The following is an 11538-nucleotide window of genomic DNA, read 5'->3' on the forward strand; positions in this document are numbered from 1 at the left end:
CATACATTTCACGATTGCATCATGTGTGCGCCAAACCTGTAAAATATTTTGACTTGATTAATGGAATAAAAGACAAATTAAATAAATAACAATTAAAGAAACATAAGAATAAAATTAATGGGTTAGGATAATATATGATTAAATGGTACCGTTTATGGAATGGGCGTCACATGGGCGCTAATCCTTCTCCGTGCGTAACCGTACTCCCGAACCTAAATCTAAAAGATATGTGGACCAATTTATCATTTTTTTGACGGACCAAAAATTAATTTTAGATTTCGTTGAGTAGGACAAAATAGGGTGGCCAATCACACTTAAAAAAAAAAAATTTGGTGGCGACTCTCAAGATATTTAATTTTCGCCCACGTCTAGCGGTCGGGTTCTCGAATCCCGCACGTTACGACACTTTTTTTTTTTTTTTTTACTTTTAATGATCCGTTCTGTTGCCTAGAATCTCCTGAAGGGCAGAGCTTAGTCAGGCTTCTTTCCCCTTGTCTTTCATGAAATAATTATATTTTATTTCGATTATATTAGCTTGCTTGCCATTGTGAAACTTTATTTTTTTTTAAAAAAAAATCTATTATATAAGAAAAAGGAAACTCATTTGAGGTTTTCTCTTTTAATCATGTAAAAATTATTAAAAAATATATATTAAAGAAAGAAGCTATTAAAAAAAGGTAAAAAAGTATTAAAGAAAAAAAAAGAGAGATAAAAAGAGATCTGTGTGCAATGTACCTTTCTTAAAGGTACGTATACTTCTCCATGGCTTCAGTGATTTTAACTCAAGAAATTTCAGTAATGAAGTACTACTGATAGTTTAGTCTTTTGTGTTAAAATTTTATTAAAACTGGCTTTTATTGTGTTTGGTTTTCCTTGGGAATTGATTTTTAGTTTTGGTCGGTTGAAAAATGGAGCCGGCGCCTAATGGCGAAGAACCCACTTCCTGGATGAGCTATACAACATAAACTTGATGCCAGCAGAGTTGTTCCTCAAGTTTAGAAAAGAAATTCAGGGATTTCGAGTTGGTGTCAATTTGGAGGTTATTTTTCTCTTCTTTTATTTTACAATCTTCGATTGTTCCATCCATATGCTATTAATTCTCGTTATTCTTTTTGTATGTGAACGGGGGTGTCTTTTTGTTTGGTCACAATGAATTTATGTATGGAGCTTAGTTAGTCATGTAAGCTTCAGGCATAAGCCCATTAAAGGAGTTTTTTTTAGTTGTCTTATCTTCTTTTTTTCCAAAATGCTGCTTTTACTTGGAAAATGATGCTTACTTTTACTAAAGATATGTATAAACTGTACATGTCGTTGTTATTTTTTACCTATTGAGTATTTATATCTTAGTTTTGCTTCATTTCTACAATGCTCCAACCAATGATTTCCAAACAAAGCTTGTGCTGAAGCCTTTTTATCTCCTGATCGCAGGTGGAAGTTTGCATATGAGCCTATCTATCAAGATGTACGCCTTCTTTCGAAAAAGATACCTCTGACCAAATTTCTTAATATCCAGGTCCGATCTACTATCCTTTATCCATTTTGGCTTGCAAGATTAGCTAAACTCTATATTAGTCATGGCATACATGTAGAAATCTATTTAAAATTTGACATGTTCTGTCGGAGTGTCGGTAACGCTATTTGTTCTTTGTTTATTCCCAAAAGAAAAAGAACATTATTGGTTCTTCCAAGGGCGGAGGGTAAAGCCAACAATGGCCCCCCCAAATTTTTTAAAAATATTTATTTTTTATATATATTTTATCGATGACCTCTCCAACATTTTTAAAAATTTTTATTTATTATATATTATTAATGACTCACTCAAAATGAATTTTTTATTTAATAATTAATATAAATAAAAAAATTAAACAACCTAACAAAGTTACTTAACTTTATTTTAATTTAAGTTTCTCTACATCTCTTTCTCTTTTTCTTTTTCTCTTCTCTTTTGTGTCTTTTTATTTTTATTTCTCTTTTTTTGTAACTCATTATTAAAACACACTTTATTTTTCAAAAGAGATTTATGAGTTTGTGAGTTTGGATAAGGAAAGACAGAGATCACCCACCACTATTGTGTAAAATTAAAAAGAGATAAAGTTTTCTTTTACTTTTTTTCTTTCTATTTATATTATTTAACTATTATATGAAATCCTATATTTCGTATTTAATTATTTATATTTTATTTATTATAGTTTTATATTTTATTTTTTAAGTTTAAATATAAATAAATAAGAATATTGAATGTTGATTATATTTTTTTTTTCAAGTTTGATTAAAATATGAATAAGTTGAAAACAATTGACAAATTTTTTAACAGAAAAGAGGTAGATCATTCAAATGATTTTCTTATACTTGAGCCACAAAACCTTAATACTTCAACGTTTAACCTAGAAAACATCGTCGAGCACAACTTTCTTAAATAACTATTATAATTTTTTATTTACATGTTATATAAAATTATTTTTTATTATGAATTTTTTGATCGTTAGTTAAATTTAACATATTAGTTTTAAAAAATTTTAACTTTTATTTTTTTTTATCTTTGACCTCCCAAAAAAATTTGGTTAGCTTCGTCCTTAGGTTCTTCATGCATGACTTGCGCGTATTTCGTAATGGTTATGCTAAAGTTTTTGGAAATAGGTAGGCATAGGCCAGAATTTCAAGTTAAATGCAACTGGTTGGAAATGGAAGCTCACCACCTGTTTGGGTGGAGATGGAGTTTCTCGGATTCGGAATAAGACAACACTTGGCTTGGTTCCTGGCCTGGATTTTCGATTTGGGTGGAGAGCTGATTATGTTCTTCCAGAAATTACAGGGCAAGTTCCTTGATGTTCTATGAACTTGTATTTAAGAATATTATTTAAGCAATAGGAAGAAGTGATAAGCTCATGTCTAGAATAGTAGAATAGTCTTTGATGTTAAGCTTGCCGAAACTATCCCCTACAATTTTGTTGAAAGTTGTGCAGGTTATGTTCCTTGATCTTCTATGAACTTATGATTAAGATGTTTCCAGGAAACTTAAAGAGCTATTGACTCGCATTTAGTATATTCATGACGTTATAATACATGCGCTTTCAAAATAAATCACCAGAACTTTTAACGGCATGCCTCTCCTTCTTATGTTGATTTTTTTAACCATAGATTATTGATTTAATTTCATCTCATGTTGTTTCAAATCAACTCCAGCTTTTGTGTTTTTCCTCCATCCATATTTTCTTTTCAATTCAATACCACCCTTCTGATTTTTTTTCTCCATCCATATTTTCTGTTCTCTTTTCCGACATTCAATTTAAATCTAATCGCATCTACATAAAGCTTATTACAATTATTAACATATTCTAAATTTTAATATTTTAAAAAACTGAAAATAAAACCCAAAATCTAAGATTTATCATAAAATATGTTAAGAGAAAAATGAAAATAAACACACATAAAATTTATCAATCATCGAAAATTTATGAACATAAACAACAAGAAAAAGTTAAGCATAAAATTTATGAACATAAACAACAGGAAAAAGTTAAGAAAAAATAGTAGTAAAAAAAAGTATTATAATTTATACAATTATACTTTTTTGCTTTACCACCAGCAAGCAAACACATAATCGATTATACAACTTCAAATCACGAAATCAATTTGACTATGAAAAAAAATAAAACACTTACATGTATTTTAGATTACTAAATCAACTTGATTATGAAAAAAAAAAAAACATCCTATTTAAACGAATAAATAGTCTCATGTAAGCTTTTTATCGCAAATTGGATATTAAAAATTATGAATAAAAAAAAAGTTTTTTATATTTAAAAAAAAAGTTTTTTATAGTTAAAAAAAGTTACAAAGAGTTTTTTGCTTGACACTTCACAGAGTTCTTAGTTTAACACAAACTTGTTGGGGCATGGGCTTGAAATCTAATGGGATTGGTTTGTGGTTAGGTTTTTAGGTGTAAGATTGAGATATGAGATTGGGTTTGGATTAGATTTTTTTTTCTCTTACTATTGATGTTCTAAATTTTCTTTGACTTTTTATATGTGAATATTTATAAAAAATAATTTTTCTTTATTTTATTATTTATTATCTCATATTATTTTATTTTTCAATGTTAAATGCAATTAATGTAAACGGGTGCATATCAACTAGTTAAAGATGGAGTTTTGAGAGAGATTGAGTTACTATATATTTTATTTTTCAATATTAAATGTAATTAATGAAAAGTGATGTAGATCAACTAATTAAAAATAGAAGTTTAAGAGAGATTGAGTTATTACATATTTTGCAGTAAGTTAAGAGATTTTATTTAAAATTTTATTTTGTCTATTTATAGATGTATTTTTATATAGAAGCATCACCATGTGAGGCTATGTATAGATGTGTTTTTATATGAGAGCATTATTGTAAATATTATACTGATAACGGCAATAACAACAGTTATATATTTTGTATATATCAATATATATAAATAATTAAATATAATAATATAATTATTATTATATATTTATTTTACAAAATATTCTCAATTCAATTAAAAAAAAATCTATCCTCTCAAACATATCACACACTCAGGTGGCGGATTTCCAAATTAGTATATGACTTCTCCCGTCAAGAAACGCATAAAATATTTAGCAAACATCCCACGTTAGCCCCAAGTCGTAGGTCGAAAGTAGATTTTTGGTGTCAGAAGTAAAATGTTGGTTTTTTGGCCTTTAGGGAACTTTAAATTTGAAATCAAATGAGTTTGGTTCTGATTTCTATTAACCTTTTTTTTTTTTTTTGCTTATATTGTATTTTGATCATACCAGCTTACTTGGTATTGTGAATTTTTTTAAAAGAAAAAGAATAGTAATAATTATGAACTGATATAAAAATCCTAATTGGATGGAAAATTGGAATAAAATCCAAGAGAGTTAATAACTCAAAAATTATATCCCAAGTCCTAACAATTTTAGAGTTAACATAGAAAAAGGTCTGGGAAAAGTAAATGACTATCGTCTCCCTTCTGCCTCACTTTTGCAAAGAGTACAACACAATTACATCCCACTTGGTTTTCAGAGCTCAAAAATATAATAAAATGGGGTAGCAACGGAAGGCCTTCATCCCGATTCATGTATGTCATCAGGCCAGATTATTTGATCAAAGAAATTTTCTGAAGATGCACAAAACATACCTTTTTATGTTGATAAATACTACATAGTAAATCTTTTTTTAAATTGAATGTTGATAAATGTCTTGATTAAACGGATTATATTTTGCACAAAATTTTTAAACCAATAATTTTGAGTTAAAATAATTTTATTGTTAATTAATATTATTCTCTTCATATTTAAATGTTTTTTTTTTGTTTTTACAGAGATTAAAAATAAAATTTTTGACTTTATGTATTTTATAAAAAATAAAATTTTTTTTATAACTCGTGATGTAAAAAAAAGTAAGGACATTAGATGTTTAAAATTAAAAAAAATATATTTTAAAACATTTTTAAAAATAATAGAAAAAAAATGAAACGCAAAGAATATATGAATTCTGTCAATGTTGTGGTCTTCTCCATCAAGGAAACCTGTTGGACCCTGTTGAACACCGGTTGATCGACCTCGGCCTAAGCCGAAATCCAAATAGAAGAGAAAGATATTATCGTCATTCTCAAGGAAAAAATAAAATAAAATAAAATAAATAAATAGAGAGAATCAGAAGTAAATTGACTTACACAACAACATTGCAGAAAACGGACCAGAACATCAGGTGACATCCCCTCCACCCAAACATCCGTACATGTACTTGAAATACGCTTCTACGTATCCAATCCTTTCTTAAAGGTACGTATACTTCTCCATGGCTTCAGTGATTTTAACTCAAGAAATTCCAGTAATGAAGTACTGCTAATAGTTTAGTCTTTTGTGTTAAAATTTTATTAAAACTGGCTTTTATTGTGTTTGGTTTTCCTCGGGAATTGATTTTTAGTTTTGGTCGGTTGAAAAATGGAGCCGGCGCCTAATGACGAAGAACCCACTTCATGGGATGAGCTATACAACATAGACTTGATGCCATCAGAGTTGTTCCTCAAGTTTATAAAAGAAATTCAAGGATTTCGAGTTGGTGTCAATTTGGAGGTTATTTTTCTCTTCTTTTATTTTACGATCTTTGATTGTTCCATCCATATGCTATTAATTCTCGTTATTCTTTTTGTATGTGAATGGGGGTGTCTTTTTGTTTGGTCACAATAAATTTATGTTTGGAGCTTAGTTAGTCATGTGAGCTTCAGGCATAAGCCCATTAAAGGAGTATTTTTTAGCTGTCTTATCTTCTTTATTTTCAAAATGCTGCTTTTACTTGGAAACGGATGCTTACTTTTATGAAAGATATGTAGAAACTGTACAGGTTGTTGTTATTTATGACCTACTGATTTTAATGATTTCTATGTTTGTTACATTCTCTAAGGGCTACAAGGGCTACCCTGTACTTGAATAGGAAGTCAGAGAATTCTTCACAAGGGCTTATGGGGATTGCATAGAGTCCTTGCACATGCAAGAAGTTCCGCCCGACGAGCAATCGCTCTTTGCTCGCATTGTTTTTCGCTCAGAATCAGCCATTGAAATCATCCTTAGCGGTATGAGCAAAGCAAAATTTACTATCAACGGGAAGCATGTGTGGACTCGGAAATTTGTGCCAAAACGTCTCAAGCCTTCATTGCCGCCAACACCACCAGTGAATTTGCCAGTTTGATCTGGGTTATGATCATAATTTCTTTATGAAGGCGGGGTTCAATAATCTTCTTTCAAAATCTAGGGAAATTCAGTAGCATGGAGATTGAAGTAATTCTCATGGAAAAAATGATCAATTTGGTTGTTGTAAACTCAAACTTGGAAAAGAGAAGGAATGAAATTGGAAATGGAATTTGATTTTAATGATTTATTGTCCTTTTTTTTTACGTGATCTCTTAAAATATATTTACGTAACTCATAAATAAAATATGAAAAATGTATTTAATTGAAAACGATAAAAAATAGTAATTCTAAAATTTTATTATCTAAAAACCATTAATTTTAATTTAAAAATATAATAAAATTCATGATCACGTATCTTAAAATTATTACATCACGATCGTATATCGATAATGTAAAGTGGATTATTCAATCATACTTTATGTAAGTATAAGGAACAAAACAAAATATATAGAGTACCTAAACTTAGTTAAGCAATATTAAGGCTTATCCTATTTTATGCACAAAACATTCTTTTTAAAATGAAATATCTCTAACTAAGGATGAATTAGTAATATCTCACCTAAAAAGTATTAACTTCTCATGTTAAAATATATAAATTCACCACGCTTTCTCTAAAATAAATGCATATGAAAAAGAGTTAAAAGATGATTTTTTTTTTTTTAAGATTTTACAGATCTTACATAAGTAAGAGATCCAAATATGTATTTTAAGTTGAAAATGTGAACATGTAACAAATAGTATCAAAATAGATTCAAATTTTGAATGATATGTGATGAGTCTTAACTTCTGATGTTATTCTGTAGTTTTAATTTTATCAAAATTTGTTTTTAGGCCTCTTTAATAGTCAAGGTCGGAAGAAAGATTAAGAGCATGTTTGGCTTGATTTTTTTTAACTTAAAAGCTATTATAAAACTCTTATGAAAAATAATAGTTTGTAAAATTAAGCTAAAACTATTTAATAAATTTATTTTTATAGATAAGCTATTTGACAAAACAACTTATATAAATTTTAATTTTAATTAAAGTTACCGTTAAGAGTATTTAATTTTGTAGCAATAGAGCATTTTTGTAAATGACAAGTTAAATAGGGAATTTACAGGGGGTTTATTTTCTTTTCAAAATGATTATTTTGAATAAATAAAAAATAAAAACTAAACTCTATTAAAATAAATTATAAATTTCAAACTAAAACAAATAAAAAAATAAATATTTATTAATTAAAAATAATAAATAAATAAAATCAGGAAAAAATTTGATTGTTGGGTACTGTTAGCTTAAATGTGAAATTCACTGCTAAAAAAGTTTAGGGATTTTGTAATTGTTATATCAAACAATAAAGAGAAATATCAAACAATAAAAAGAAATTTCAAAACCCAAAAAAAATAACGATAGAAAATAAAATGAAAAAAAAAACAGAAAGAAAAATAAGAAATAATACCTAAATACAGTTTTAAATTTTAATTTTTTTTAATTTTTATAAAAATAAAAAAAAATCTTAGAATGATGATTTGCAGAAAAGAAGAGAAGAGAAGGAAATCGATAGGGAGAGAGAGAGTGGTAGTTTTTGGGAGAGAATCTTTTTGTAAAAAAAAAAAATTCTCTTAAAGTGTTTTTTAAAAAAGAGAAGAGAAAACTATTATTTGAGCTTTTTCTTTAGCTCTTTTTTTGAAAATTTTATCCTTTAAGAAAAAAAAATTACTTTTCTTTTAAAAACTTCTCACAAAATACTGTTTGATTTAATTTTTACTTTTAAAAAATAAATAAGTTAAAAATAAATCGGACCAAATAGATACTAAATCAAATATTAGTAATTAATTCTATGTTAATGGTTTGAAAGTCCATTGTTTTAGTTTAAGTGAACGACACATTTAAAGTTGTTTCAAGAATGATGTGTGTTCACTTATTTTGATTGAGTTTTACAAATAGATTGCAGAGACATTTATACCTTTAACATAATAATTAAATGATTTACTTTTATTTTCTCTTTCACTGCTGAAGTTGCTTTTGTCCATTTTCGATCTCAATTAATCGTTGGAAATAGTTGACTTAGTCAAGTGTGGTAAGGGTCAACGTCTTAGAGTGAGAAAGAAATAGAAGAAACCCAGCTGGCTGACCTACAAGATCCGGTTCAAGAATTAAGTCGAGCAAAAATTACGTACAATATGTCCAAAAAATATAAACTTATAATATCCTTAATAAGTTGCACACCAAATTAAAAAAGAAAAAGTCAGATAGAGTACTATTTGGAATAAAGTTTGATATTCATTCATAGACACATTAATACTTATAACGTGAAAAAAGCAAATGAAAAATAAATACTGTTCAAAATTAATCAAACACTAACTTTTTTAACAAAAAAAGGCAAAGAAATTTTATTGAAAAAATCCGTTTGGAAAGCGTGAAAATATTTTCAACAATTTTGAATATTTAATTTAAGCAAAATGCAGTAAAAAGGTAAACCCTTTTAGAGGTTAACAAAAAATAAGCCGTGCCGTAGGGCGTTAGACAATTTCCAAAAACAAAAGCTCCCTCTCTCTCTCTCTCTGGCCCGGCTCTTTCTTCCTCTCCCCTCCTTGTGTCGCGACCCTACCTGTCCCAACCCATTTTCTCCCTCACTGGATCTGCTACTTCTCCTTCCTCCTGCCTCCATTGCCGGCGGCAACACAGATCTTTTTGACCAGCAACCTTCCTTTCTTTCTTTCTTTCTTTCTCTTTTGTTTTTTTGCTATTAAAACCGTGTCTTTCTCTCCCTCCTACTGCTGCGGCCACAAGTGGCCTGCCAACGACCTCCCACTCTCTTTCTTTTCCTTTTTATCTATCTTCCTTTTTTTTTTTTTCTTTTTTTCCTTTCTCTTTCTCAAAAGAAAACTCTTTTTTTTTTCCAATGGGATCTTCGAGCTTGCTACAAAAATTCAAAGCCAACCATGTATACTTTGATAAGCAATACTATCTAACCAAAGAGAACATCTCTAATTTTTGGATTCCAAGATTCAAGTTATTATATCAGTTTGAAGCTTAGAGAACATAAAAGAATTGGGTCATAACCTGCCTTTTTAAGGATTGGATACATGTATCCATGTGTTTTCAAGGCTGTTTTTATGTTTTGTCTTGTCTGCGATGGTTTATTGCTTTCTTGGATGTGTATGATATGCGGATTGTAGACTTGTTATATAAGTGATTAACGCAGCTCTGTATACGGGGATTTTACCTAAACTTAGGATCTCTTGGGTGCTAGTTTTGTTCCTTCCAGGCAAATGGGTTTCTGTTTTCAGATTTATACTTCCATCTCGTATGTTTAATTGAGATGAGGATGTTGTTTCAGATGAGAAAAAAAAAAAAAAAAGATAGAATAAGTCCTGGCAGATCACTTTATCTTCAAAATATCTTTCAAAAGTCTTCGATTGAAATTAATGGATAAGGAGCACATGTTGAAGTTAACCGTAGAACTGATTTTACTTAAAATTGGTTAATTATAATTAATCTCTCAAAAATTATTTTTTTAACATGTATGAAATTTGAGTGATCTATAATATTTGTAGAGTTTAATTAAATTAGTAAAGTACTACTTTTTTAAAAAAAAATTATAATGTTTTCAAATGTTTTTTGAAGATAAAATTTCTTTCAAAAATGAATAGTAAAAATTATTTTTCACAAGATAATCTAAAAAAAAATAGATTACACCGAAAATATTTAACATTGTTATTTTAGGGTTACCAGATGGATAGAGAAAAGGATCTCCAAACTGAAGCTTAGAGGGAACATTAAAGAAAAAAGCAACGGAAAAAATCACTGCTGTACAGGAAAGCGAAAACCCCTGTTTTGCCAGTACAGAAAGGTTGTAGTAAGTTACACATGCACCAAACTTCAGCAATTGCACTCTCACGAAATCAAACTTGTTGCTCCATTGAAGTCGTCTGAGCCTGAGCCATAGGTGATGTGGCCGGTGCCTGCGGCGCTGCATGATGGAGGAGGCCGTTCCAACAATTTTTTATATTATTATGTAGTTCCTGAGCGTAGATTAGAGTAAAAACGTAAAAAAGCAACAGCACAAGTGCAAGTATCCATATAACCAAGAAAAAATAGCCTATAGGTGTGGCAAGGACCATTAGCAGCAAGTCACACGCCAAAATTCCAAGACCAATGCTTATTTGGTTTATAACTGGTATAAGTGAAGAGTGGTTCGGGAGCCAAGCTTGTACTATTATGGCGGCCACAGCAACTAAAGCGCAGTTTAACATCGTCACAATGAAAAGCATCATGATTAGACCGTGTGTTTCGAACGGAGACGTGTCCTTTCCTCCGCACTGCAGTTGAAGGAGGGCGAGCAGCACAAGGAGAATGGAATATACGGTACGGTAGATTTTTGCGTAAGGACTAGTTCCTTGGTCACTGTACAAATAAAAGAGAACGTGATTGATTTGTTGGCAATTAAAAGATAATGGAACGAACTCAAACGAATTGTTTTTTCTTCATGTAAAGCCTGGGAGATTAAGGACTTGAAAGCAGAGAAAAGCATTTCTAACACTTAACCTTTGGTAAATTGATACAGTGTGCCCAGATTAAAGGGAAGGCAATGGTAAGCTACAGTGCTTACATTTACACACTGCTTAGGAGCAATTACTGGTTAATGAGAAGTGATAAAGAAATTAATCTGCAACAGTGCACACTAACCTTTGGTAAATTGATTGGTTGACTGGCATTTCTCCGAGAGAATGTGAGAATTGATTTGCTTGCAACTTAAAAAGAAGATGGATCGAACTCAAAAAAGATTGTTTTTCTTCATAAAAATGTAATGGGGAATTTTTGGTCGAAGAGGTATTGT

At 29.5% G+C, this 11538-nt stretch overlaps 1 long non-coding RNA gene across 1 annotated transcript; it reads left to right on the plus strand.

Annotated features, from left to right (window-relative positions):
- The first annotated feature begins 890 nt into the window (after window positions 1-890).
- Window positions 891-2819, plus strand: LOC108663363 (uncharacterized). The gene is made up of 3 exons (XR_016028487.1): window positions 891-1039; window positions 1429-1513; window positions 2642-2819. It is a non-coding gene; the product is annotated as an uncharacterized LOC108663363 (long non-coding RNA).
- Window positions 2820-11538: the final 8719 nt, after the last annotated feature.

Source organism: Theobroma cacao, chromosome 9, assembly GCF_053813885.1.
Source record: "Theobroma cacao isolate CCN51 chromosome 9, ASM5381388v1, whole genome shotgun sequence".
NCBI classification, from domain to species: Eukaryota; Viridiplantae; Streptophyta; class Magnoliopsida; order Malvales; family Malvaceae; genus Theobroma; species Theobroma cacao.